Source organism: Ambystoma mexicanum, chromosome 11, assembly GCF_040938575.1.
Source record: "Ambystoma mexicanum isolate Mex_15411 chromosome 11, UKY_AmexF1_1, whole genome shotgun sequence".
NCBI classification, from domain to species: domain Eukaryota; kingdom Metazoa; phylum Chordata; class Amphibia; order Caudata; family Ambystomatidae; genus Ambystoma; species Ambystoma mexicanum.
In genome coordinates this window covers 1,128,502,419-1,128,527,495 of record NC_090934.1, presented here as the reverse complement: position 1 = coordinate 1,128,527,495, position 25,077 = coordinate 1,128,502,419, and the positions used below count along the sequence as shown (strand labels likewise).

The window sequence follows — 25,077 nt, the reverse complement described above, 5'->3', positions numbered from 1 at the left end:
ACAAAGGTATTTCTTGGGGTATGAGAACTTTGGGCGTGCCAGAGGCATGGGGTATCGGAGACCAAACGGAACAGCTCTTATTGGTTGCCTGTTTAGCGGTGGCACTCATGTCTGAATACCGTTTATTGGGTGGCGGGGGTCTTCTACTTAGTCTAATCCCAGGCCATGGTATGCATCATAACCCCTTCTTTCGCCCCCCTTTTCCATCTCTTATTCCCCCCCTTAACCATTGTGTATCTTTTTCACCTTTTGATATCGTACATGAAAAATGTCTGTCCATGTTTCATCATTTTGTTTGCTACCACTCTGCCAAGATTGTGACACTGGATACATCTGTGTGGTTGGGACATAGGGTTTAAAGTGCATATTCTCGCCATCTGAGGTAGGTTCTTCAGTTGTGTGCATATTTACATATGGCGATCCCAGAACACCGAACATAGGATCATCAACATTATACTCATTGGATACGTTATCAACATCGTAACCCATAGCACCGTATGTTAAAATGGGGGTTTTGATAGTTTGGATTTTGTGCAGTGTGGTGAGATTGGCATTTAAAGAAGCATTGTGGGCCCACATTACTTTGAACCCATTCCAAATGAGGCTTGACCCTTCTTGTATTAAATGTATTCCCCCCCCTCCTTTATATCACCCAATATAAAGGTGATGCTCCAGTACATACCTAGGCAAAAGTCACATCACAGAAAAAACAATGGCCACAAAATAGAGGCCACACTCATAGCAGCACTCATTTCTCCCCTATCACTATCTACATTTGTGGTGTAATTAGTGGGGGCCCTCTTTTCTGCCATGCTTCCACCTGAAGGGGCTATATGAATGAGTAGGTACACAAAAATAAATCACGTCTTGTCTTCTCATTCCATAATAAACCATTATTATTCCCTTTTACATTTCTGTAGTCCCTTAACTGTGTGGAAGTACAATAACGAAGTAGAATAGATTTCTTTACTAGAACAGTATGAAAAAGAGAGATATATAATTTTATTTTCTTAATACTCAATTTCTTCATTTACATTTCTTTTTGTTTCATTGATCTAGTAACTATTTTTATTTTGCGTACTGCACTATCTTGCTCTTGAGTGTTCAGCATGGGGTACTGTGCTCTCATGTGCCTTTCTTACATCTGAAAGATGTACCCAGTACTACTTCAACCCCTTCACTTTTACTGCAGAGGGTGTGCAATAAATAACTTCATAGGGGCCATGGAATCGTGGGGAGTTCCATCTCCTCACGAAACTGCGCATGTATACGCTTTCACTGGGCATTAGCTGTACTGTTGGGCTGTCCGGTGCTGGTGTGTATCAGTTTTGTTTTCTCGTGTAAATGGAGGCGCTATTTGTTTCTCTATGCTCCGAACAGCTCATGTCAGTTGGGTGAGATATTACTTAAATTCGTAACCTAGCACTGTGGCAGTTCTGTGAGCGTCTGATGCTCTTCTTACTGGGGACAGTGGCATTTGAATGCGCCTTCCCGTAACTATTTCATGTGGGCTCGAATGGTGGTCCTTACTTGGCTGTGTTTTCTGAGCTAGAACAGTGCTAGAGGCAATCAATATTCCCAATTTTTCTTGAGGGTTTGACATGATTTAGACAGTCTACTCTTGAGGAGGCCGGTTATCGTTTCTACCATGCCGTTGGCTTGCAGGTGATCAATCAAACAGAGCTTATGTTTTACACCTAACAATGTGGTCACTTCTCTGAAGAGGTCATTTACAAAGTGAGTGCCCTTGTCTAAACGCATCACATCACATATCCCCCACCTTGGGAATACCTCCCTCACCAGGAACTTGGCTGCGCATTTGGCGCCTGGGTGCACACAGGTTCCTGCTTCAACCCAACGTGAGAAGGGGCACATCACAACTATGAGATGCCTTGCTCCGTTCCATCGTTCCCACATGTCGGCATAGTCCATGTGTAATTCTCGAACGGCCCTGATGGGCGTGGCAGTGTTCCTTGCAATGTTCTGAGGGTCATACCTGAACTGTATGTCTGACATGTTGTGCATTCTATTATTTTTTTTAAAAACCTTTATTTAATTCTGACATGGCATTTTGGCAATAAACAGACATAATGTAGTCAAACATTTGGGTGAATAATGCTAATTTGAGTGGCTTTGTTAATTGGAAATTACAGTTTATCACTCTTTCAAGTTGTCCTCTTAGTCTGAGCTTGATGCCTGGGTTTGTAGGTATGTTCGCAATGGGGCCCATATGTCTTTGGGTCTGGAGTGGGGTTGTATCCCTTGCACATACATCTCCTCGCTTTCCAGCGTGAGAGCCAGATGTCTAAGCCATGTTTGGACCGTGGAGGATGAGCTAGACTTCCATTTCAGGAGTATTTGCCTCTTGGCTACCGCTACCGCTCCCGCCACTGCGAACAGTCTGCAGGTCTTAGTTGAAGCCTTTCCAATGTCTCTGAATAGGTATTTCTGCGGGGCTGCCGGTATATGGATATTCAGTATGTCGCTTATCTTTTCTGCTACATCTTTCCAGAACTGGTGAATCGGTGGGTAGTTCCAATACATGTGTATCACGTCCGCTTCACTTGCCCCGCATTTAGGGCACCCTGGTTGTTTGGTGGGGTCGAATTTGGCAACTTTCTTTGGGGTGATGTGCAGTTGGTTTAGGATTTTGTATTGAATTAGGCGGAAATTGGTGTTGATAGAGATGGTTTTAGTATATCTGCAGTAATGTGTCCATTTTTTGCTGATTTGAATGTTAAGGTCTTCTTCCCACTTGGTTGGCATTGCGTTGGCCGAGGGGGTGTACATTTGTGCTTTCTTGTATATTTCGGAGATGCCGCTTTTGCACCCTTCCGGTGTGAGAATATCTGCGAGGAGCTTGTGTACCGGGGGTTCTGCAGGAAATTATGGCCAGATTGCTTTGCATGACGCCTTTAGACGATGATACTGTAATGTCGGGATCAGGCCTTTGCCTGTTCTCTCCTGTAGTTCGACCATAGTGATGAAGCGTCCTTCGGGGAAAAGGTCCCCTAGTCTGGCTCCACGTTCTGGTTCTCCAGCATGGGGTCTGGCATGGATTCACATGCTCATGAATATTCCCCGTCGTCAGGCTGGGAATCCTCGGTAAAGAAAAAACCAGTATCCGTTTCGTTTCTGATCGGTCTTTCGTAGTAGTAACCAATCACTGATCTCTGCGTCAAACTGACCATAGCCAATGACTGCCCTCTACCTAAGCCCCGCCTCTGGCAGCCATCTTAAGATTTTTACTGCACGTTCAAGTGTTGGGATCCTCGTGCTATTGCTCTCGAGCGTTAGTGCTAATTTTTCACGTTTTTTTCGCAAAAACTTTGATTTTTTTCGGTCAAAAGAGCCTCAAGCTCCACCGTTTCTTCATCCGATCAACGGGGACCCATGTCGGATTCGTCTACGCCCCTCAAGGGTGAAGATTTCGTCGAGCCACGCTTTTGGAGGACTCCAGAAGTTTCTCAGGCCCATCTCGGACATGGCCCAGGAGAAGGGAAGCTCGACGCCCGGAAAGCTGTTCAGGGTCTGCCCTGGATGCCAGTTTCAGAATGTCTTTAAGGAGGACGAACACTCCTTTTGTCTTTACTGCCTACATGAGGACAAGACGCACGTGGAGAAGGACTGTGCGTTTTGCGGCAATATGTCGGAGCAGACCATGAAGGACCGCCATCGACGTCTCGCCAACTGGCTGGAAGGGAAGAGCCCGTCGGGCGAGAAGAAGAAATCCGAGCGGTCTTCTAAGACCTTTGAGGACGCCCCGGCGACGGGGGTCGAACACAAGGCCAAGCACCGCGAGTCCGCTGGCACCAGGAGCGCCGAACGGTCGGGCTCTACGGGCGCCAGGCAGGGCGCATCCTCCCCGGCACCATCAACCACGAGCCAACGCTCTGGTTCGGGTAAGAGGAAGGCCGAGCACCCGGCGAAGCTCCTGGAGAGGCCCCGGTCGAGCTCGAAGGCCCCATCGGAGGGAGAGCGAGGCAGTGACCCTCCCCCCAAGGAGAAGGCGGTGAGCGCACCTAAGGTGGTGAAAGCCTTGATCCATCTGGCCAAGGCCTCTATCGAGACAGTCGCGGCGGCCCTGGCTCAGCCTGTGGAGGCTACACCAGTGGTGGCGACCTCGGGGCTCAGTCTCCCTGCCACCTGACCCCCGTGAAACCTCCGACGGAGAAGAAAAAGGGGGGGCAGGGGGTCATCGTGGATTCGGCCTCAACCTCTGAGGAAGAGCTAATCGAAGTCTTAAGCCACGGCGTTGGCGTGGAAGAAGACCAGCCCGTCGGGAGGGACCCCGACGTAGGAGACGACGATAACGTCGAGGGTGCCGACAGGGCCCCTGACCGCCCGTCGGACTCCCCTCAACCAGTGCCGCAAGACAACTCGGCGGCCATTTTGTTGGCTGTACAGTCCTTATGCTCGGAGATAAGGACGAGACTGCCGTTACCACCAGCGGAGGTACCGCTCCCGACGGGGGACCCGGAGCCAGGCCCTTCTGGGAGCCCTCCCCCTAAGGGAAGAATGATTCATCCTCCACCTCCTTTTCAGCCATCGCGCCCTGTTCAGCCCTCCTCCCCGTCCACGACTCGTGGGGATGATACGGGGACTGACACGGCCGCGACGGGTACAGACGACGAGGTTTACGACGAGGATCTCCCGTCGTCCCCTCCCACCCTGGCTTCCCCGCCCGACGAGATTGGATCGTTTCACTCCATGATCACCAGAGCATCCGAGCTTTTCCAGCTCTGCCCGGAAGAGAAGAAGGGTTTCCTTTATCAACGGCGCGAGGCCAAGAGGAAGACGGTCCTCTCCGTACCTCTACTGGACGACATTTGGGATGAGGGCCTCGCCCTCCTCAAGAACCCATCCACGACGCCGGCTAGAAGGGATCGGTACGAGAAGAAGCACAGGCACAGCCGACCCCGGACTCGGTCGTCTCCGCGGCGGCCAGGAAGAAAGCGGGGGGGGGGCGCGGCCTCTACGTCGACCTCCCCGCCGGACGGCGAGGGAAAGAAATTGGATACGATGGGACGCAGGGTCATCTTGTCTGCAGCGGCGACGATTAAGGCGGCCAAAGCCTTGGCTATCGTAGCCCGCTACGACAGGGAGTTGTGGTACAAACTGGCCCCCCTGCTGGACTTCCTACCGGATGACAAGAGGGCGGATGCCCTAGAGATCTTGCAGGAAGGAGAGGTGGCGTCGGACCACGCCATTACGATTGCGACGGACATCGCTGACACTGGATTTCGCCAGTTGGGCAACGGCGTGTGCCTTAGGCGGCGTGGATGGCTCAAGGCTACTGACTTCCGTCAGGACGTGCAGACCAGAGTCTTGGACATGCCGTTCGACGGAAACAACCTGTTTGGGAAAACAGTGGACGATTCCCTTCAAGCCATCAAGGCAGACACGGAGACGGCCCGGGCTCTTGGGGTTCTCCAGCAACGGCGGCCGCCCTTTCGGAGCGGCGGAGGCAAACAGGGTGCCTCCAAAGGTTCCGGCGGCGGATTTTCCACCTACCATCAAGCGGCCTGTTCGTCATCGCAGGAAGCTTACAGGGGACGAGGCAAGTCAGCGGACCCCGCCGTCGTCGCCAAGGAGGTCAAGGCGGCAAAGCCTCGTCGAAGCAGGACTGAACCGGCCGTGGGGTCGGGCCCCCACCGAAGCTCAAGGTGGGAGCCGGTGGGAGGCCGGCTGGCGAGCTTAGTCAGCGTGTGGGAGTCCATCTCCACCGACCGTTGGGTGCTGGACGCCCTAGCCCAGGGTCAGTCGCTCGAGTTTCTAAAGAGGTGCCCGCGCGTCCCCCCTGTGGCCAGGAAAGAACATCACGTCCCTCAACTTCTCTTGGAGGTAAAGGCGATGCTCAAGAAGGGCGCCATCGAGCTCGTCCCAAAGAGGCTTCGGGGCTCCGGAGTTTACTCAAGATACTTCCACGTGAAGAAGAAGACGGGAGGATGGCGTCCCATCCTGGACCTACGACGACTGAACAAATTCATCAAGGCACAGAAGTTCCAGATGGTCACCCTCCAACACGTCCTGGGTCAGCTGGAGGAGGGCGATTTCCTGTCGTCGTTGGATTTGGAGGATGCCTACTTCCATATTCCCATCCTAAAGGGACACCGAAAGTTTCTCAGGTTCGTGGTCCAAGGGCGTCACTATCAGTTCAGAGTCCTTCCCTTCGGACTGAGGTCGGCACCCAGGGTGTTCACCAAGTGCCTCGCACCGGTGGCGGCGCAGCTGCGCCGAGAGGGGATCCACGTCTACCCCTACCTGGACGACTGGCTCATCCGAGCGAAGACGAAGGAGCTCGCCGTGGAACACACGGCAAGGACCGTCCAACTTCTCACGGACCTGGGATTCTCCATAAACTACGCCAAGTCCCACCTGGTGCCCGCGCAAGACTCACTGTTTCTGGGAGCGAAGCTCGACAGTGTCGCTTCTGGCCTCTCCGTCGGAGGAAAGGACGAGGGACATTTTGGGCAAGGTGCAGCGGATGCTGGTTGCGGACGCGGCCAGAGTGAGGTCCATCAAGTCCCTCCTCGGAATGATGTCTTCTTGCATTTACCTCATCCCCCTGTGCAGGCTCCGGATGCGCCCGTTGCAGGAGTTCCTGGACGCGCGCTGGATCCAGACGACGAGCAGCTTCGAGGAGAGGATCACACTCGACGAGAGTTTCCGACGAGCGATCCGGTGGTGGGGCACCCGTGCGCATCTGACGGCGGGCATGGACTTCCAGACCCCTGGCCACCAGGAGACAGTGACCACGGATGCCTCCCTGGAAGGGTGGGGAGCGCACACCGAAAATCTGCACGCGAGAGGCCTTTGGCTCCCGACGGAGAAGTCCCTCCATATCAACATCCTGGAGCTCCGTGCAGTGTTTTGGGCCCTCAGGTCCTTCCTTCCGTCCCTCAAGGGCAAGGTGGTGAGGATCTTCACAGACAACACCACCACCATGTTCTACATCAGGAAACAGGGCGTAACCAGGTCCCCAGCCCTGTCCAGGGAGGCGCAGGATCTGTGGCATTGGGCCGTCGCCCAAGGGATGTTTCTGGTGCCGTTTCATCTGGCAGGGATAAAAAACACCATCGCCGACTCACTCAGCAGGGAGCTGCGCTCGTGCCACGAGTGGGAACTACGACAGGATCTAGTGGACCGCCTCTTCCGACGGTGGGGCACACCCCAGATCGATCTGTTCGCGACGGCGACGAACTCCAAGTGCCGGAGGTTCGCCAGCAGGTTTCCCCAGCCGAGGAGCATGGGCAATGCTTTCTCGTTCCCCTGGGAGGGCCTGTTTCTATACGCGTTCCCTCCATTGCCATTGCTGATCCGGCTCATCAACCAGCTGAAGAGGTCACGGTGCAGGATGATCCTCGTCGCACCTGCGTGGCCGATATGGTTCCCAGACCTTCTGGACTTGTCAGCGTCCCCGTCAATGAAGCTCCCAGTGCACGCGGATCTTCTCTCCAGGGAAGGAGGCGCCATCCTCCATCACGACCCGAAGTCGCTGAACTTGCAGGCCTGGCTCCTGCAGCGTTAGAGTTTGGAGGATACGACATACCGGCCGACTGCAGAGAGGTTCTTGCAAAGGCCAGGGCGTCCTCAACTCTTAAATGCTACGGACACAAATGGAAGAGGTTCTCTGTCTGGTGCCACGCATAGAAGATTAACCCTCTACGGATTACGGCTCCCCAAGTACTGCCGTACCTACTGACGCTGGCCAAAGCTGGACTGGCGCACGCGTCCATCAAGATTCATCTTGCTGCGATCTCCCGATACACCAGAACCACGGGACGGACGTCTTTGTGGTCTCATCGTCTGGTGAAAGAGTTCATGAAGGGACTGTTCAGATCGTTCCCGCCGGTGAAGGCTCCAGCCCCGGCGTGGGAGCTCAACGTGGTGCTGACCAAGCTCATGGGACCTCCGTTCGAGCCTCTGCACTCTGCTCCGTTGAAGTTCTTGTCGTGGAAAACAGCGTTTCTTGTGGCCATCACCTCCGCACGCCGGGTGGGAGAGATCCAGGCCCTTTCCTGCAAGCCCCCGTACTTGACTTTTCACGACACGAGGGTAGGGCTCAGGACGCACCCCTCCTTCATGCCCAAGGTGCCGTTGGACTTCCACCTCAACGAACCCTTGGTGTTGCGTGTTTCCTTCCCGTCGCCTTCGTCGCCGGCTGAAAGGACTTTGCACTCGCTGGATGTGGCTAGAGCGCTGAAGTTCTACGTGGACCGCACGAAGTGTTTTCGGAAGACGTCACTACTCTTTGTGAACTTTGGACCTGTCAATCAGGGGAAGGCTCTCTCGAAGGCTTCCATTTCCAGATGGCTCTCTGGCTGTATCATATACTGTCATCGGTTGGCAAACCGACCGCTGCCTGGCCATCCGAGAGCCCATTCCACCAGAGCGATCGCAGCTACCACGGCGTTCCTATCTGGTGTGCCCTTGCTGGACATCTGTAGGGCTGCTACTTGGAGGTCGACGCACACCTTCATGAAATTCTACTGCGTCGATCGGGATTCCAGGGAGGAGTCCAGGGTCGGCCAAGCAGTGCTGCGCAACCTGTTCGCCTAAGGTGAGCCTGGTGAGGAGGTAAGATTTGCTTAATGTTGAGTTTGATGTAATGCTTAATGTTGAGCCTTTGCCACCTCCCGTGGTTGTGCATGTGTGTACTGCTATGTATTCTTTATTCATGAGCATGTGAATCCATGCCAGACCCCATGCTGGAGAAGGAACAAGTTACTTACCTGTAACTGTTGTTCTCCAGCATGGGTCTGGCATGGATTCACATGCAAACCCTCCCGCCTACCCCTCTGCGGCTCTTCACTTGGTCATACTGCCACTTCACGTGCTACCAAATCTGAAGATGGCTGCCAGAGGCGGGGCTTAGGTAGAGGGCAGTCATTGGCTGTGGTCAGTATGACGCAGAGATCAGTGATTGGTTACTACTACGAAAGACAGATCAGAAACAAAACTGATACATTTCTTTTCTTTACCGAGGATTCCCAGCCTGACGACGGGGAATATTCATGAGCATGTGAATCCATGCCAGACCCATGCTGGAGAACAACAGTTACAGGTAAGTAACTTGTTCCATCCCAGTGGTTCTGCAAGGTGCGGTCTTGGGTCGCTTCGAGGTCTGGGTATGCCCATAACTGGGTGTGCGGCCAGTAGGGTGTGTCGCATTGGACTCTTTTTAGGATCTGCATCCATGCTCTCACTGTGGTCGACACTGGGTCCGCCCCTGCCCTCCCTTCCTTGACTCTGGTGAATAGCATACCTCGTAGGTCATTCGTGGGCTGCTGCAAACTCTTCAGCATGTATATGAGCATATTGTTTGGTGCCTTGGAACCAGTATCTGGCAAACTGGGCTTGTGCTGCATAATAGTAAAGCAGGTAATCTGGCGCTGCCAGGCCCCCTGCATCGTAATGTTCGCACATCTTGGTCCAACTGGCCCTGGGTGTGTTTCCTCCCCATACTAAGTGTGTGCTACACCTCTTAAGTTCTCGAAGAATTTACGGCCTGGCCATATGGGTATTCCACTGAAGAGATATAGCAAATTTGGGGACAATAACCATCTTTAGTAGTGATATCCAGCTGTACATGGATGAAGTTTCGCCCAGAGGTTGAGCCTGGTTTCTATTTGTGTAAATAGCGGTCCATAGTTATTGGAATATAGTGTGATTTTTATCCATTGCCATAATCATTCCCAGAAATCTCTCCACTGGCTCCCAGTGGATGCAAGGATTAAATTCAAAACCCTTTGCATTGTCCACAAGGCTTTCTGGGGCCTGGGTCCAAAATACCTTTAGTTATCCCTCTGCAAATACCTCCCCTCTCGAGCTCTTCGCGCCTCTACATCAAACTCCCTCAGGGTCTGTCGTTTTTCTAAGAAACGAGCTGGGGGTAGATCTCTCTCTTCGGCTGGGGCCTCCCTCTGGAACAGCCTCCCTGCCACTCTAAAACTTGAGGAGAACCATCTCCGGTTCCGGAAGCACCTCAAGACCTTTCTCTTTTCTTCTGCCTTCGCTCTCCCTCTCCCCTGCTGATCTGTTCTCTCTTGGCACCAGGCACCTGGCTACCCTCTGTCCTTTGGCCCCAGGTACCTGCTCATCCTGCCACCCTCCTGCACTGCCTCCGGGCCACCCCTTGCACTGGGGTCTGTATCTGTACCCATACAGCCCCCCCCTTTTTCTTCCTGCACTTATCAGACCTACCCTGTCTGCTGCCTTAAACCTAGCACTTGCAAATTGCTAACTGCATTACCACTGTGTGTTGCCTTTATTATTTATTTATTGTCATTTATCTGTTTCTCCTCTGCTTCGCACTTTCCACCTCTCCCCCTTCCATGCACTTTTCCCCTCCCCCCCCCTTCCATGCACTTGCACGTTCTCAATGTCACTGGGCCTAGTAAGATCGCTGTTTTGTTCTCCCCTCCCTTGCCTTGTCGCGCTCTGAAACACTTGTGTACGAGCGCGATAGAAATAAAAAATCAATCAGATATCTGTTTGTGGTAGGTGACCAGTGGAACTGGGCAGTAGATTCTTATTGTGAGGCGGCTTTGGTTAAAGGTATTATTTTGGATTTGAGTTTGTTAATCTTATATCCAGAGTACTTTGTAAATTCTGCGATGTCTTGCATGATTGTGGGCAGATTTGTTTCTGGGTCTCTGATGTATAGCATGGTGTCATCTGCGTATAGTGAGATGAATTGAGGTCTCCCCATGATGCGTATCCCTCTCCAGGTGTGCTTGGTCCATAAGGATGCTGCCATTCCCTCTATTGTGAGTGCAAATATTAACTGGGACAGGGGGCATCCCTGCCTCGTTCCTCTCAGCAGTCTGAAGCTGTCGGAGATGGTTGCGTTTGTTCTGACTCTAGCTGTGGGATTACAATATAGCATCTGTATGCATCTGATGAATCCCGGGCCGAATCCCGTGCATTCTATTATTAATTTCGTTAAGTGTTCCTGCAAATTAGGGACAAACAATCCTCCTGGATGTCTGCTGCCATGTGGTGTTTTGTCACGTTTGCTGGGAAGTGGAGCTGTTGCAATGCTATTTGCAATAACTCTAATGGCATTACCACTTTCCCTGTTGTTTCCTGGTGCCAGAGTAAGTCTGTGGGTGATTGTTTGCATCCTCTTTGTCCATAGTTCCTGCTCATCTGGTGGGGCACGTCTCTAACTCTACTATCAGAAGTATAGGTGTATAATTGTACCCCTATTCCTTGTCGTCTTGTGCAGGTGTTTTTACTACACATTCTACTGCTTGGGGGACGTTAAAGTATGCTGCTTCCTTCGCGGCGTCGTCCGCTGCAGCGTTCTCGAGTGAGATTGCATCTGTGTTATTTGTGTGTGCCTGGCACTTCACTAAGGCCACTACTGATGGCCCTGCTAATGCTTAAATAAGATCATTTAATAATTCTGCATGTTGTACGGGTGAGCCATCTGCTCTCCTAAATCCCCTTCATCGCCATTGTGACATGCCGGAGTGTACCGTCGTTGTCAGGTATGCTGAGTCTGAGTAAATTGTTACTGCGCTCCCTTTAGCTGTATGTAATGCTATAAGCTCTGCTGCTTGTGCCGAAAAATTGAGGGTAGGCATTTCTGTACTATCACTTCGTATTCTTCCCCTTCAATTCTTACCACTGCTGCCGCTGTGTGTTTTTCTCCTGTCTCAGTCAATGGACGCTGACCCGTCCACAAAGTATATCTCGCCTCCTTTTTATAGGACATTTTCACTGGCTTTAGGGATGTCATCTCCTTCTCCCTTATATGTAGCGCAGTCGTGCGCCTGCATGTCTTCCACTGTGCAAGGTTCTGTGATGAATGTGGCTGGGTTTACAGTTTTACACAGCGTGTATTTTTGGGCTTGATATTATTTTGTATGCAGTTGCTCTCTGTGTGGTGAGTTTGGATTTTGACCTCTCTAGTATGGCAAACACAGAGTGTTCGGCAGTGTTATAGAGCAGCCCATCACTATGGTGGCACTTTTCTCTATTGCAAAGGCGGCGGCTGCGAGGGCCTGTTCGCACACGAAGTGCCCTGAGTGACTGAGTCCAATGTGCCGCTGTAAGAGGCCAATGGCTTGTGGCCCAACAATGTTTTTTGTGTTTATACTGCCGTCATTAGTGTTCCATTGCAATGTGAGAATAAATAAAACTCCTGATCATAATCTGGGGTCGCTAGGATGGGTGCTGTTGTGATGAGATCTTGTAATTTCAGGAATTGTGTGATCATATCTTGTGTCCATTTTATGGGGACGCTGTTCTTTTGAGCTTCTTTCACACCATCTAGTGACTGGGGCGATGGTTCGCTTGACTCACTTATGTCCATTTTGGGTACTCATAAACACAGAGGCCCTGGCAGGACTCAGTCCTGGCGCCCGGCTCCTATAGGGGTGCGAGCAGGAACACTTTATTTCAGTGTTGGAGTGCTTTTATTTTACAAGAATTTTCCAGGTCCTGCAAGCCTTTATTCCAGAGAACATCCCCACGTGCGGACTCATCAGGCGTGGCTCTCTAGGCCTGGTCTTCAGGTGCTGACTCATTGGGCGTGGCAGCAGGCATGCCAGAGCTACTGGGCGTGGCCGGGAACACGACTATATAAATTCACCGATTCCCTCAAGCAAACGCTTCACGTTACTTTGCACCTCCGTGCAACGTGACGCTCACCATCGCCTGGACCAGCTACTTACCTCGTGATCCTGCAACAACCGCATCCTTACCTGGACCGTGGCTCGCATCTCGCAGCAACGCTCCATCTTCTTGGCAGATCCCGAATCGACGCCGCAGCACCTGCGCTCTCTGTCCCACGAAGCCAAAGTCCTGAAATGAGAAAAGAAGACATGACATGGTTAGAACTCCTGAAAACACCTGACCCAGGGTTGCGCCGCATTTAAAACCCAACGCGCACCCAAGGCACCATTAAAGGCTACTTACCAGCTGTCGGACCATCTTAGCCCTGCTCCTTCCTCCAGCTCCGCTTCTTCTACCGCCGGCACCGCTACATCACCTGCAAGGGGAGAGAGCAGAGAAAAGGGGCATTACATACAAAGGACAGGGAACAAACTTTACAAATACAATTACAACAGTTGGAAGACAAGCGGGCAAGTGGAAACAAGGGAAACACTTACCTACAAGAGAAGTGGACTAGTCGCAGCTTGCCTGGACTTCCAATACAAGGGACCAGTGTAGGAATTTGGTTCCCTTCAACAAGCGCCCCTGACAGAAGCAGCAGGACGGAGAGCTCCATCATCATTCAGCAGGTGAGCCTCAAGAGTAGTGCAACCCCAGGGAAGCCACATCCAGGGAGAAGAGGTCTGGAGAAGGTGTCGGGGACCACAGGCTGCATACTCATACGACCCCCCCCTTATATTCACGCAGGAACCACACAGCTCATCACCGCAGTTCCCCACACAGACGCAGAGGGAGGAACGGACCAGAGGAGTTTCATCCCTGGGAAGGCTGCGACCGTGCCCCAACACCTCCGCAGAGACCAGGTGAGCGTAACAGCGTGTGTATGCAGCATAATATAGTATCCAGGCACGGCAGTAATTGCATATGCCGAGGAACTTCTGCATGTCCTTAACCGTTTTGGGCATTAGAGTATGGCATATTGCTGCTGCTCTGTCTGGTACAATCCTTTTGCCATCCTTTGATATTAGCTGTCCTAGATACAGCACCTCTGTTAAACAATATTGCAATTTTCCCTTTTCCACCTTCTACCCTTTTTTAGCTAAGAGGTTCAATAATGTTAGTCTGCTCTACATTGCTCTGCACTTTCGCTGCATATAAGGAGATCGTCTACATATTGAATTAGTGTGCTTTTTACATCAATATTGCTAAGATCTTTGTGCAAAATTCTGTTAAATATGTTGGGACTCGCACAGTACCCTTGAGGTAACCTGCAATGTTCATATCTTTTTTTTTTTTTCCCCCTCGGGTAAATGCTGTTAATTATTGGCAGCTGGGGTTGAGTGGTACTGACGAAGCATTCTTCAGGTCTACGGCTGTGAAACGCGTGGCTTCTTTTGGGACGCTGCATAAGATGGATGCAGGGTTTGGCACTAAGGGGAACTCTTTTTGTATGACGTCATTAAGTGGGCAGAGATCCAGGATCATCCTCCAAGCCCCGCCCTTTGCATTTTTTTATTGGATAAATAGCAGTATTGCATGGTGAATTTATGCCCTGTTGTAATAGTGCATTTATTGTTTCCTTTATTCCTTCTTCTGCCTCTCTGGATAGCGGGTACTGCTTTACTCTGGGTGGTACTGCACCGGTTTTCAGTTTTATTTTTATGGGCGTTACTTCCTGCAGGAGCCCTACATCATGGGGCCCTGTTGTCCAAGGCTCTGGTGGTACCTTTTTCATATCGTCATCAAAAATCAAAGGCGGTGCACTGACACTGGCCATGAGGGGCTTGTTTATCTCTCTATGTTGAATCTTGTCCCATGGCACACATTTCCATTATGATCTCACGATCAGTGTCATTGTCAGTGAACAGCTCTTCTATATTTGGGTCAGTGCACAACACTGTTCTCTGCTCATATCTGTGTGTGTTCAGTCCTATTGCCACAATACGTTTACCCGATACCTGCACTCCCTGTAGGTCAATTGAGAGGATTGTGCTGGGCACATTTTCTGGGCTTACCATAGGGCAAAAAACAAAATCAGATGGCACCCTCTACTCTTTTAGTGTTATTTCAGGTAATACTCTAGCTAGAACCTGTATCCCATAGATGAACATGTCAACATCTGTAGGCCCTCCCTTCACTACAACTTCATTTGTCATGGTGCTGATCATTCACATTGCTCATACTGGACATGGCCCTGGGGTGGGGCAAACTATTCCCCTTGCTGTGAAGGAGATAGTCATGTTAAGCTTGCTAAGGAGGTCCCTCCCCAGCAAATTTATGGGCAAATCTTTGTGATAAAATAGGGGTGCCTGCACAGTTTTTCCTCCCACCGTTATATCCAAATCTTTTGTGTACGGAACCTTTAAAATTGCCCCAGAAAATCCCTGCATTTCCAAATTTCTGCCCGATAGAGGAAACCGGCCCTCCACAAGGCATGATTTTTCCGTTCCTGAGTCCACCATGAAGATGAACTGCTTGTTTCCCATCTCCGCCCCAACTGTGGTTCCTCTTCTGAACGTATGGTAGTCGATATGACTGGACACAAAGCAATTTGTCGGCTGTCCTAATCTTGGTATGTGTTCGTTCCCCATCGTGTTCTGTCGGGCTACTTGGGGCTGCATTCCTTGCTGTGGTGCTTGTTGTCTTTGTTGAATCTGTTGTGTCCCCTGATGGTAATCATTATAATATTGCTCTTGTTGCCCATGACCACCCAATCGGTAATCCATATGGGCTGCCTGGATGAGGGTGACCATATTGTTGTTAATTTCCAGTGGGCGGGGGTCCTTGATAGTAGCCCATGGGTCAGGCACGACATTACCTTGAAAAATGTCCCCACCTCCCACAATTCCAGCATGACCCTTGGCCCCCTCCCCTAGTCACTTGTCCTCCAAAATCTCTACTACCTTGACCGCCAAACCCCCTCTCTGTCCCCTGTACCCACCTCGTCCTCTTGTAGGCCTTCCCTGCCATTGGGTGCCCTTGTATTGCTCCTCGCCAGCCCATTGCTCCTGCCCGTTTGTGGCCCAGGTTGCTGCCATCCTTGCCAGTAAACCTCCTGACGCCTCCCCCCTATCTCTCAGTGGGTAGGGCTGCGGTAATCGCAGCGACCTTCACCAATTTATTCTGTACAAGCTTAACTTCGTCTGCCAACATGTGCGATTTCTTTCTCACTTTCTTTGATCCTCCCACAGTGGTGTACTATGATGCTCTGAATTTCAGGCCAACCCTTGGCTTCTATCCCAGCTATTTTATCCAAGGCCTTCTGTGCCTCCTTTGGGAGCCCTCTCTTGATGATTAAGTAAAAAAGGAAGGTTGATTGGTCCCAAGCCATGCCCGTTTCCGATCTCCACAGGTCCTGCACTCGAAGAATGTACTGCGCAGCCTCTTCTTCCTCCCCCATGGTACACTGCATTACCAAGCGTAAATCTGGGGTGTCAGGGAAGGTTCTCCGCAGTGCATCCCACACTTGGGCCCTTACATTGTTAAAGGCTGACCCATCATGGCGATCACAATTCGTTGTTACTCCTGGGAAACCTGCCTTCACCCATGCCCAGTCTGCCTGGTCTCCTACTGCAGATACTAACAAGCTTTTTTTTACGTCCCCTATAGCCAATGGGACCTCTGCCATGTTCTTTTCAAATGCATGTATCCATTTTCCCGCCCCTCCCGAGAGTGGGGGCAGTCATTTCAACTGGTTATTTTTGTGCATCTGTGCCCATGGTATGTAATGGAGTCTTCCTGCTCCTTTGTGGATGAAAGGCATTTGCAGCTTTGCTTTACCTCCTTTCTTACTTACTTTTACTCCTTTCGCCTTACTCAGTGACACATTCCCCAGCCTACTTCTCAACCTCCCCTGCCACCTTTCCACCCCCATCCTCTGGCTCTTCTCGTAGTGGCAGGGGTATTCCTGCTGCTGCTGCTCCTTCCTCATACTAATCTAGATCGCTCCACACCTCCTCTATTTCCCTGTCTGAATCTCCACTGCCTTGTTCCTCCCCTGCTTGACTGCCTTCTTGTTCTACCCATACTATATTTATGGTAGTATTATTAAGGTGGAAGAAAAACTCCCTTGATTTTCCACTCATTTTCTGGCCTGCTAGATGCATTCCTGGACGGTAGTGTTGATGGTGTTGGCCCACCCGCCGAGATTGGTGGTGTCTCCCCTCCCCCACGCAGCATTTGGCCTCTCTCACATAATGCTCTTAATCGTGTCAACTCCATCTGTGTGGAGGCAAGTTGCCTTTCCAAGTCACCAGTGATGTGTGCAAGGTTTACTGGAGGGGCTTTCGTAGATCCATACAGCCCTCTTGGATCATAGGGAGGCGGGGGCTGTTGCTGCGGGAGTGGAAGTGGCACTTGGAACTGGAAAATAAGATGGGTCACTATACTCCACAGCGGGCCTAGTTGACGGTGGTATAGGCTAGTGAGTTCTTAGTCTCCTGCTTTTACAGTTTTTCCCTCTGCCGTTCCCCCCCCCCTCCCCTGTTGGGACCGGCGCCGCTTCCGGCGATACCTCCTTCATTGTACCATTAACGGGGGATGTGTCTTCGAACATCCTCCAGAGATCTAATACTTCACGTCTGTTTTGGAGCTGCTTACCCCGATATTTTGCTAATGGGTTGTCACAAGATCTAGTATTCGCTTAGCAAATGACCCTCCTTTTGGCCACACTTGGGATGATCCCTCTCTCTTGATCTCTGAGCCATTGTTCATGATATTTTTGTATTTTTTTCACTATACAGTGGGAGGTGCTGGCAAATATGAGCTAATGGTGTCTCACCCCCCCCCCCCCCATGGCTTCCCCTTTTCACCTTTGTATTCACTTGTGTATATAGTGTGTGTCAAAAAATACAATTGAAAAATACTTCTGTTTAGCTATTATAACACCTTAATAACCACCATACAATGTCACAAGTTAAAAACTTTCACTTACACCTTCTTGACTCCTCATGAACAAAAAACAGACATTTGAAACTAATTCAACATAGGACATATTCACATACTTTTTAGACGTACCAACACAATTGACATTAACAACAGTTAACATGTAACATATAATTGCTTTGTTGCTAGTTATACCCCTACCCTATCCTAGTTCGTACTTATCATATTCTGCCCCCTCATTCACTCTCCTCGCCCCCCCTTCCCTCAGCCCCTTCGGCCTGACCTCTAAAAGAGTTATGCTCACAAGAAAAAGAATGTGCTAATCTCTCCCGAGTCGAGTCACTTCACAAGACTCCTACTTTTTTTCTATTTTATCTCCACTTATTTCCTGCACTGGTCGAGACAATGCTACGTGGTGCCGCCTTCCACCCCCTTTGGAGCTAGGTTCCCGTACTCTTCCCGTATTCCGTTACTTCTATATTCACAACCTAATGGCCATATAAAGAAAAGAGAAGAAAAGTCTACCAGTTACACTCACACAAGCCCTAGGCCCTAACTCTGACTCCCCACTAGTTTCTCAGCGTTATCCTTACACCCGTTACCTTTTTAAATTTCCCCTTCTTTGATATTCTCGCAACCAATACTCACGTGTCCGGGGTGATCCGAGAGCCTCCGTTCATGGTCTATCAACAATTGGGGCCTCACCCCAGGCAAGCCGGGACCCGCCCTGGCGAGCTGTCTGGTTTTCGCAATGGCCGGGACCCTTGGAACCTCTTTTGTGCGCGCACTGGTCAGCCGCAGGATGCAATGGTTTTGCTGGGGGCGTCCTGGATTTTGCTGCATGACACGGGAGTGTCTCTCGGTGCACCCTCCATCATGTCCCAGGGGTCACCAAGTGAAGGTGCTCACTCCCCACATTACCAATAAAGACTTAGGATAAAGGACACATCCCAGTAGGGAATGAGACCAAGAGATTGGATTGCGAGTTGTCTAGGTTTTTATATAAGATTCAGCATCCAGTTGTCTAGGTTTTTATATATGATTCAGCATCCAGCGAACTCTGCTGTCTTGAGAGCGCTCTGGCAAACAATACAGATACAATATGTTTTAAAGGGTTTCAGCGTCATCGGTGATGAATTCTATACAGGCTACAAATTACAGTTTCATTGGTTAGAAAGGAGGTGCACATATGTTTTTTTATGGACTGGCTCCACGGGATTCGCTGATGACTTGGTGGGCGATTGGACATCACATGATTTAGCTGGGCCGGTCTGTGCAAGGTGAAGGTTAGACCAGGTTGGAGAAGTGGCCGGACCCCACTATCTAATCTACATGCTTATTCTAGACATGCAATAAACCATGAGCAGCAATATACCTTTGAATATATCTTGGAGGCCTATAAAGTTTATACGGCCTATAAAGTTTATACGTGTGTTGGCATCATTCCAGTTTAGGTCATTCAAGAGGTGAAGGGAGTGAGGGGCTTGCCCCTACGGTAACCTGGGGGCTTTGATTGATAGCTGTCTGGTCTGGCACATCAGAGCGGGAAGGGAATGGAGTGACACATGTTAGTTTAGGACAGAATATACTATGATAGGGGTCTGGGTTTATTGAGGGCACTCTAGGGTGGGCAGCACAGCAGGGGCACCCCTCTGTTACATCAAGAGAATACCTTTGGAGGGGAACAAGGTTGAGCAAGCAGTCATTTTCCAACAGCGGGGATGAGGGGTGCAGGAGCAGGTTTGTGGCGATGGATGAGCTAAAAGTCATGGTTTGGCTCCGTCACACACAGGACAGTGATCTCGGAGGAAGAGTGAGAAGATACATTGTTTAATTTTAGCTGATGGCCTCAGAGCATCCGTGAGAAAGGGACTTGTGAGGCAAAGGCAGCGGAGGAAAAAGGTGGGGGCTATTGGTGTTCTCTGTGCGCTGCGCTGCTGAGCGGAGAGGGGGCTTCGTAGTGCCAGAATGCGGCCTAGTCCAAAGATGGAATTGAGGGCACACAAAATGGATTCTAAGTGTGTGTTGCAATAGCCCCAACCTCTGCCTCTGCCAGGGCCTTATTCCCCATGGCTGCAGAAGGGGCGATGGAGGAGTCTCCTACTAGTGCAAAAGCAAGTGGTCCTTTTCCTGTAGAATGTAGAGGGCCGGGGGGCCTGAATCGGCCCCTTCCTTCCTTACATTGTTCAAGAGTAAGGACAGGGTCCGCGGATAGGCCTGTCGCTCAGCGGGGGTGTGGTCACATTGTGACATCCGCAGATAGGACGGCTGTCCGTAGGACACATAGTGCGTGGGATGCAGTGTGCGCATGTGCATAGGTGTCCACAGGACAGGGCTGGGCTCCCCAAACTAATTAAAAGAACACCACAACTCTACGGACATCTGCGGACAGGCGCAGTGTTCGGCGGGCACAGGGGATTGGATACGCATGCGTCCAGGTGTCTGCAGATCGGGCCCCATGCCCCCCAAACTATATAAAGGTGTGTCATGACTTTGCAGACATGTCTGGACAGGCGCGCTGTTCGGGGGAACCTCCATTTTGGCTACGGACAACCCGGACAGTCTCACTGTCTGCAGACTCAAAACACAGCTTAAAAAAAAAAACAATAAAAACATATACACAGAAATGTATTCACACACGACTCAATTAGGAAAGGGATGGGGTAGCAGAATGGGAAACCTATATGGGGGAATAGGGTTTTTCCACATTCTGTTCATTGGGGGAGGAAGGGATTTGAGGGCTCATCATCGCGCAGTTGATTGTGGGGCAGTGGTATCTAATATTGTCTGTAATATGCCTTTCCACCAATGTGATCAACTGTGCAAAATTAGTGTTGATCTGATCCATTTTTGCAGACAGACTTGTTAGTTCATTTGCATTTTGGGTCCGTCTGTGCTCATCTTCTTGCTCATTTGGTGGTAATTCCGGGCCACTTTCTTCATTTGCACGATCTACTGTTAAAAAGGAAACCATATTTTAGTGACATGTGAAACAATTCACATTAATGTATCTACTTTAAAAATTGTATTGTGTACCATTAGAGTTATTTCCGTCACTCATTTCATCATGGGGGAAACTTTCTTCTAGCCGCTCCAGGGTGCTTGCATTTTCCTGTTTAAGGAAAACAATACTTCTATTTCTTACAAATCGTGTACATACAACAAACTCTAATGTTACAGGAAGAAATATAGTGTACTTACTACTTTTTGTCTGGGTTTCTTCTTAGCAGGTTGGACTTGATTATGAGTTTCTTCTGACTGTGTAAGGAAGGCTGCACTGAGGTAATATTGTTAGATGCACAGGTCGCTTTTGTGCTTGGTGCATTCCATTCTGTTGCGCAACCTATGTTTTTGTACTTCTAGTTTTAGAAGTACAGAGTTTGTAGAAATAATTACATATGTGTTACACTTTAAACATCTTCTGTTTGTTCGTTGCACAATATAACAATGTAAGGTAACCCCTGTGCTTTAGGGCAGCATTCCCACTGCCCAAAGTCCGCGGACAGTCGCACAGTCCGCAGACTCTGTGGCTACCATGTTGGGGCAGAGGGGCCAGTCTGATGTAAGGAACATGTAAAAAATTAAGGGTACCCTGGTAAAAAAAACGTGCAATTCAGTAAAAACTTTGTTAAAGGGATGTGATGATTACGTTGCACTAATAAAAACCTATCAAATTCAGAGAAAATCATTGTTAAATGGATGTTATGGTTACAAGTAAAACCTCAGACATTCGCCAGTTACGGTAAACTAAGCAGCCGTAACTCGCGCCACCACTGTGCACTGCTAAAACTAACACCCATGACATCACAAATGTCATTGATGACATCACTGACTAATGACATTGCATATCTGCACCACTTTTTCTTCACTGACCTATCGGTCAGGTGGATAAGTAGCACTCGGCAGGTCGCTTTTATCGCGGCAATGCAGGCATTTTGACAACATCCCTCTGGACGGTGATAACAAGGGGTTCACAGAGAGAGCCCTTGATGCTAGAACAAGTAGATTATTCGATTTACTAGGCCAACCTTTTCTTCCAGGATAAATTATTGATCAACAGCATCGACCTTAAAGTGAAACTATTCAGAAACACAGATGCTTTTTGTTTTCTGAGCGGAGAAACGCTGAACAATACACACTAGTCATATTGGCTAGTTTATTCGTCAAACGTGTAAGTGTCTCACCGCTGCAGATATCAAACGTGAAGTATCCTGTGGAGCTGGTTGCCCTTTGAGTCTTCAGCATTCCTACCGGTAGCAAGGGTACCACTCAAGACAACCTGTTCCTGGGACAGCTTCCAAAAATAATCATGGGTATTGTTGAAACAGTATTGATGACCGGTGCATACAATCGAAATCCCTTTGACTTCAAACACTGTAGCATGAACTATGCGGCGCTGCATAAGGACAGTGTCCTGATCCCTGCCAAAGCACACACTCCTAACTTTGGAGTTCCGAACATAATCAGGCATTACATTGGCCAGGTGGCTGTCACAGGGAAGCACATTTGTGTTGCACCGCTCTCAATCACACACGAGTATGCTCGCGACTATACCCTACTGGCCTTCATTCGAAGACATGACAGCGCATCAGAAAGAAACATACTTTTTGATATTTAATGGATACTCTACTGACAAAGATTTTTGCGTAAGCAAAGACCCACTCATATTTCAGTGTGTATGCCAGCAATGCATGTCCCAAGCGCCCACCCAGGAATCAGCCGATTAGACTGGTGGTGAACACAGATCCACAGACCCGTGGTGGAACACATTTGATATGGCATTTATAACGCACCTATACAAAAGTGATTCAAGGCATGACTATGCAAGGGAGCGGGAACAGAGGGAAGACGGAGACAACAATCTTACTAGGCCAGGTGACATTGAGATCGTGCAAGTGCAGGGGAAGCGGGAGGGGGAAAAGTGCAGGGGGAAGGGGGAGAGTGAGGGGGCAGTGCAGTACATGGGAAAGACAATAAAATAAATAGAATAAATAAAAGCAATAAGTAAAACATGCAGCTGGCTGGTGGCAAGTGCTGATATGGGCTGTAGGGATGCAGAAAACAGTCCCCAAGTGCAGGGGATGCCAGTGAGGAAGTGCAGGGGTGCAACTGGCGGGGGAGGGGACCTGGGCCCAAGATCAGAGGGTAGCCAGGTGACCAGTACAGTTTCAGCCAGAAGTTCAGCAGGGGAGAGGAGGAGAGAAAGCAGAAGCCAAGAGGAAGGTTTTGAGGTGCTTCCGGAACCAGAGATGATTCTCCTCCAGTTTCAGTGAGGTAGGGAGGCTGTTCCAGAGGGAGGCCCCAGGCCCCAGCTGAAGAAAGAGATCTACCACCAACTTGTTGCTTGTAGAAGCAACTGACCCTGAGGGAGTTGGAGGCGGATGAATGAAGAGCTCGAGAAGGAAGATATTTAGGAAGAGAGAGTTGAAGGTATTGAGGCCCCAGTCCCCTGAAGGCCTTGTGGACAATGCAGAAGGTTTTGAATTTAATCCTCACAGCCACTTGGAGCCAGTGCAGAGATTTCAGTCTAGGAGAGATGCGATCCCTGGGTTTGAGGCCAAGGACAAATCTTGCAGTCCTGTTCTGGATGAGTTGCAGAGGGCGGAGAGTATCAGCGGGCAGATTTAGAAAGAGGCGGTTGCAATAGTCCAACCTAGAGAGAATTAGAGCTCTGGACACTGTGAGCTTCTGGGGGAAGGAGAGGAAAGGAAGAATACCTCTGAGGAGGTGCAGCTGGTAGTGTCTTCTTTGAGATGTCAGATGTGAGGAAAGAAGGAAGGTGTGGAGTCGAAGATGACCCCAAGGTTTTTAGCCTCACATGTGGGAGCAGGAAGAGGGCCAAGGGAAGCCGGCCAGAGAGTGACAGGAAAGGAGGGAGCAGGTGTGCTGATAAGAGAATCTCGGTCTTGCTGGCATTAAGGCAGAGATCATTGGTGTCACACCACTACTGGATGGCAGGCAGACCGAGATGAGAGAAGAAGTGGCTGAAGGGAGCCTGAAAATGAGTTGTTATCCACATATCACTGAAAGTTGGGGCAGAGAGCGGCAATGCAGTGGGCAGGAAGTGCCAGGTATTGGTTGAACAGCCATGGAGAGAGGTTAGACCCCTGGGGGACACCACAGGTAGAGATAGTGGAGAGGAAGGACCCAAGTTGGACCTGGGAGGGTCGATCGGAGATGAAAGAGGTCAGCCAAGTCAGGGCCTGATCAGTGATTCCCCAGGTTTTCACTGAGACATTTGAGCAGGATGGCATAGTTGAACATGTCCTAGGCAAAAGAGAGATCAAGTAAGATGAGGACATGCGGTTTTGGAGTCGAGGTTGGAGAGCAGGTCTTCACGGATGTTCAGGAGAGCAGTTTCTGTGCTTCTGGCGGCTCTGAAGCAAGACTGATGGTCATGGAGACAACCAACAGATTCAGTGTGAAGATTACGCTCTGGGATGGCAAGTTTTTTTGCCCAGGAAAGGAGTGATGGAGATTGGCTGATAGTTAGCTGGGCATAAGGGGTCGGATGTGGGTTTCTTAAGAAGAGGGTGCACAAGGGAGTGCTTCAGGGGGCAAGGGAAGACTCCTGTGTTGAAGGAGTGATTGCAGAAGTCAGCCAGAGCAGGGGCCAAGGTGTCCATGTGGTCCTGGATGGTTTTGGAGGAACAGGGGTGAACCTGTTTTGCCAAGACTTTCATAGATCAGACTTGTCTACTAACATCGTCTAGGGAGAACAGGGGAAAGGCAGAGAAGGAGGGAGGAGAGGTGGCTGTAGAAGGGCCAGAGGAAGTGCACGAGTGGAGGAGACTGGGGGAGAGGAAGAGAGGACAGGATGTCCTGAGTTTATTAGAGATGAAATGAGAAGCCAGGGCTGTGCAGAGGGCCTGGGAGGGGACAGGAGATGTATAGACTGCAGCAGGATTGGCCAGCTCCTTGCAGATTTTAAAGAGTTCGGCCGAGTTGTTGGATGCCGCAGAGACGCAGACTTGGATGTGGGCACTCTTCTTGGTGCGGACAGAGAGCCGGTATTGCCTTTGGAGCAGGCAGCAGGCCAGTTTGTCAGAGGATGTACCGGAAGCATGCCATTTCCTCTCAGCCACCCTGCACTTCCGTTTAAGGTTGGCAAGGTCCGAGTCATACCAGGAGTTGCGCTTGGCTTTCGGCTTGAAGCGGATCCTCATGGCTGGGGCAAGAACATCTAGAGTATCTGATATAGCAGAGTGGAGCATGGAGAGGGCTGTGTCAGGGTGTGAGTAAGCCAAAGGGGGAGGGTGGGTGAGAAAGTAGCAGCGAAAGCCTCAACTGACACACGCTTCATGGGTCGGAAAACCGAGAACTTAGGTAGTAGTGCTGACGTTGGCTTGGCCTAAAGGGGTGAAGAGTGAGCTGGGAGGAAAGGAGAAAGTGATCACTCCAGGAGAGAGGGATAGAGAGGGGAAGGTCTGTAGAGATCAGAACATAGTGTGCCCTGCAGAATGAGTCGGGCCAGAGGGGAGGATAGAGAGTGAGAAAGAGTTGCAGAGGTCACAAAACAGTCCAGAGGAAGGACTGGAAGCATCCAGGTGGATGTTAACATCTCTG

The 25,077-nt window shown here is 50.2% G+C and overlaps 1 protein-coding gene across 2 annotated transcripts in view; it reads left to right on the top strand.

Moving 5' to 3' along the window:
• The window catches only part of LACTB (lactamase beta), a 1,309,212-nt gene that overhangs the window by 157,180 nt on the left and 1,126,955 nt on the right, over positions 1–25,077 (top strand). The gene's annotated exons all lie outside the window — the stretch shown is intronic.